Below are 5,046 nucleotides of genomic sequence, written 5' to 3' on the forward strand. Positions count from 1 at the left end.
ATCTCAGAGACTGCTCAGATCTTTTCTTCCCTTTCACAAGGCAGTTTTGCTGTGGTACCAGGCAGCTCACTACACTGTGAGGAAGCCCTCTGAGCTGCAGAGCCCCCAAATGTGTAGTAGTGACAAACAAAGCACTGCAGAAGGCCTATTTCACAATAAATGAGATGACAAGCATTGAGGACAGCAGGAACCTCACAGCAGAGCTGCCTGTGCCTGTGAGGGATGCTTTGTGCATCTTGCTGTGTGTACCTGGTGAGCCAGCTTGAGTGAGATGAGCAGAGCCCGTGCTCAGTTCGGAGGCTCAGGCCACGTGTGGCTGTCTTGACTCCTCTTTGTCTCCCTCATTTTTCTCTTTTCCAGGCTGAAAAGCCCAGTTCCACCTGGGCATTCCTCTGTGCTCATGATTTGGGCCCAGCACATTTAGAAAATGAACACTTATGGTTCTATTATATACTTCTTCAGCTCCTGTGAGTGTTTGGGAGGGGACTCCTGAAGGCTATTTTGCACACGTGGTCCATCATCTGATAGTAGTAAATAAAAAAAGTGAATACATCTTGGTTATAAAGGCCCACCACTATCCCTTTAATAAGAAATGAATTTTTTGTTGCTGCCTTACACAATCGCATTGCTGCCCGCAGCTGTCTGCAGCTCCATCTCTCTGAGAGCTTTGGCTGCAGCCAGCAGACCTCGCAGGGCTTGCACGTCCCCTACCAGCGCAGTGTTTGCGCTCAGTGAAATCAGGACACGGCAACCCTCTTCTGAACGTGACCTTTCCTTTCAGCTTCTCCCTGGTGAACACACTTGCAAATGGCTCAATTTCCTGCTGGCTCAGGGTGAATTTTTGAGCATGGGGATTTCTGCCTGGTGCTGCTTTGCAGCGCGAAGCTAACGAGAGTTAATGGCTCAGGAGGGGCAGCAGCTCTGCCAGGTTAAACCTTACAGGTATCATTCCTCCAAGGGGCAATCAAAACAGCTCTGTGGACCAGAAACGGATCCTTCCCCAACGATGACAGGATGATAGTTGCACCCTGCCAGGCAAGCACCTAGAAAGCCCAAGTGCTTCAGCCCTGTACGTACAGAGAGAACAAATATTTCTTCCCGTCTGTTTTCTGTTGCTGTTATCAGTGGAGCCGAGGAAGGACAGTGCAAGGAAATTTTGCTGACAAGCTCAACTCATTGTGCAATTAACTGGCATAGCCTGACACCTTCTATTCATTTGCATATGTTTAAATGAGTTGGGCAAGTACTAATGCTGAAGCTAGCGCCAAGACATTTGTATTTATGCAAACACACCCACCTTTGCTGAAAGGTCATTATTTTCAGCGTGGACTTTGTCTCTCCTTCATTTGATTACATATATTTTCTCATATAGAATGTTTTAAATTATTTATAGAATATGCCTAGATCCTTATGATATTTCTAAATGAAGCATAAAATCAAACATTGTCTCACATATTTTAAAACACACAAGATCCATTACAGCTTTATAGTTGCTAATTAGCAGATAAATGTTTCATACTCCCACATTTTTTATCCTCCAGATACAGCAAAACAAACAGATTAACAGAGGAAACCTGAGGACTGCAATAGCTGTTTTATGATAAGAGCATTTAGTAACTTAATCCCTATTACGCTCAGCTCTCAGAGACAATGTACTGGTGGTTATATGATACAGAATAATGAACCAGTACAGAGGTACATTTGTGTTGTTCTCTGGTTAGAGTGGGAACTGAGAATTAGACTGCTTGGGTCTTATTCCTGGGCTTGCTACTAATTTAAATGATTTGTCTAAGGCCATAGACAAATTTCAACCATTTTATAAGTCTTGCACTGTGAGATGGAGAAAATACATAAAAAACTCTCAGATGTGCACCCTTGTGTGTCATTGCATGGGAGCATTATCGTTATTAGACTAACGGTAATGTAATGCAGAAGTCTAGTATGAAAAATAGTGATAATTAGCAGTAACACAAGATATCAAATAATCATCTTCAGGTGACAAATACAGGAAATCTGAGAAGTACTGAGAGGGGAGAGGGACTTCTTCAGTTGCTGCTTAGGACTAAATTACCTAATAAAAACAGGATGTGATTGTATGATACTGAGTCATAGATTCAATGTGAGACGCTGTGCTATATCAGAAGATGAAGTAAAAAGGTATTTTGAGTCTCTTTCAATACAAGTAAATCTCTTATCTAAAAAACCACATACATTATGGTTTCGGATATCTGCATTTTTCTAGCCTAATTCTTTATTATTGCAGAGGAGGTATTTGTTCAGCATGGGTCTCTTCCCAAAGCATCACCATTTAAATTCTCCAGCTTCCAGCAACACACTTTCTATTTTGGCAAGATGAATCTCCTGGTGTCTGCATACCTCTCCTGTTCCTTCCTTCCTGTAATTAGGGCTAAATCTGCTCCAGGACCTGTTCTTTTGTAGCAGGCACCATTTTTAGAGCAATACATCATTGGCAAGTCATGACACTAACAGATCCTCGGAGAGGGCTGCCTCTCCAAGGAGACACAGTATCACCTTGATCACTGCTAGACACTGCTCTGTAAAGAGCTCCATCAGTTGGTGAAGAACCAGGAATAAACTCCTTTTAGCTCTAAGGATGCAGGTGGAACCTGCTTATCAATTAAACAGCCTCAACAAGGTATCTCTGTTTTACCTTTTCCTACTTCCCACCAACATTCCCAGTAACCCAGTTTTGATTTTCAGGGTTCAAGTTAGCTGGATGGATAAGTATTTTTTTTTTTCCCTAGCCTGGTTGAGCTGCAGATGAGAAGCCAATGGTTTCAGAAACTGCTGCCTCACGGGTGAGTCTGGTCCCCAAAGCTTGTCTGTCTTTATTCAAGACGGAGATCAGCTGATTGAGATGCTGAAAATAAACGACAGGACAAAACTGACCCATTCACCAGCACAGTGTAGGATATTACCTAACAACCAGAAGGCATTAAAAATGTTCAAGGACTGAAGAAATTGAAATGAATAAATGTGAAAAGAGCCACAGATCTGCTCATCATGTAATAGCATTGTTGTGGTGCTTTTCTGTATTGTTGTGGGGGCAATTCAGAATAGCTAAATGAACATCTTCAAAGATGGTTGTTAAGGAGCTCAGTCTGAGTGACAAAATTAGATGCTCAAAGCCAGAGACTTTGAACTCTGCCAACCTGTTGTCAAACTTGGCCTTAGCTTTAGTTACCCAGTACCCTCTTGAGGAAGTGGATGCTGGAAAGTGAAACCATTCTTGTTATGATGATATTTCCCCTTCTTACTGGTACTCAGAAGGAAACTGATGGATTAACACATTGGATGTGCTGTCAGGATGACTCACAGACTTTGAATTTTCAGTATGTCAAATGTTTGCATAGAAGGAGAACTCTTGGCTTAAAACTTCCATGTTGTTCTGGCTTGAAAAAATAATAATAAAAAAAAGGAATATAAAAGTAAATCAAATCAGCTTTAATCCAAGATTAACACCTGACTTTTGTGTTTCCTCAAGCACTAGTGGACATCCAACAGCCAGGATGTCAGTAATGCCATGTCTCAAATACCATAAAAGCAGCTAATATAAAATTCACCATTGAGTTCAATCTCTATTTTTTTTTTTTTTTTTTTTGGTTTGGCAATATCCTTTGAATAAGGGAGAGGATAGAGATTTGAGGTGCAATTCCCCAGTTCTGAGGAGCTGCACTGGTACCACTGGGAACCACTATACCAGCTGTAGTCAGCTGAACAGTGCTCTGACTTGGCTCAACAGAGGTGGCTACCTCAATTCCCTGTCTTTAGGGGATCCATAAATTGTCTTGATCCTGTATGCTGCACCTCTGGTTGCCAGCAAAAATAGGCTAAATTAGACAATGTGACCATGTCCCCTGGTCCAGCTATGCACCTCGCTACTCCATCAGCTGTGCTGTACACCCATCCATCCATCCATCCATCCATCCATCCATCCATCCACCCACCCATCCATCTATCCATCCGTCCATCTGTCCATCCATCGATCGCAGCAGCCTGAGCTGAGCTGCCCCACTGGAAGCACCACACTGGTATTGTTCTCAGCTGAGCTTAGAGCACATTTGGAAGCAACACCCAGAGCCGGGATTTCCTTCATGTCAGCGCACGGAGGGACTCTCCGCTGACTCACTGGACTGCTCCCAAAAATAGCAGGTTCAGAATAGAAACCTTCATGCCCTTTCTGTCCTGGGGAACAATGTCTTGCACCCCCCCACCCCCCGCCCGCCCCCAAAATCTGAAAAAAACTCTTTTTACTTCCAACTTGGCAGAGTTAAGCTGGAAGGGCTCAGTCAAGTGGTTGGAGCACCTGACTGTATGCTTTAAAAGGAGAGGAGTTAATTACTGGGACTGTTATTTACTTTCTGTTTTTTATCTAGGGAGATGGAAACGTAAAATGGAAAGAGATTCAAGTCGAAATCTTTCGTCCCAGTCTGTTTTTTTTCTTATATTTTTGCAGGGCAGTTATAAGAGACGGGGACAGAACCATCAATGAATCCAACAGGAAGGAAAAGGAATATTACTGAAGTGTAGGATCCCTCACACAACTGAAGTGCCCATGGGTTTTTGGAGTGTTTGCTTATTTTCTATTATTATTTATAAAATGTTGAAACATCTGTTGAGCCCACCTCAGAAAGAGCAAGACCTTTCTGTGTATAACTAGGTGTCAGCACTATACAAATCCGGTACCCAAATCTCTGGGCTGGTGGCTGCTGGTGGTCCCTGTACCAACTCAATTCCTGATGGGTTGCAAGGTAGTCCTCAGGGAACCACCTTAGTGGTGGGACCCCAACCGGTCAGCCTTTCTGTTCCCAGCACCCATTGCTCATGTAGCTTGGCTCCTCTGCAAGCTGGCAGGACTCCAATTTTGGGAACGGATCTCCTGCATTTTAGCCACTTAGGGAGCTCTAAGGGCCTTATCCAAGCTGCATCACTTCAGCTGAAAACTGACTGGGTTGCTGGGTTAAGCCATGGACTCTCTAAGCATTGAGTAGGCAGCTTAACAATTTCAGAGATAGTTTTCAGATC

This window comes from Chlamydotis macqueenii, chromosome 15 (assembly GCF_036417535.1).
Source record: "Chlamydotis macqueenii isolate bChlMac1 chromosome 15, bChlMac1.mat, whole genome shotgun sequence".
NCBI classification, from domain to species: domain Eukaryota; kingdom Metazoa; phylum Chordata; class Aves; order Otidiformes; family Otididae; genus Chlamydotis; species Chlamydotis macqueenii.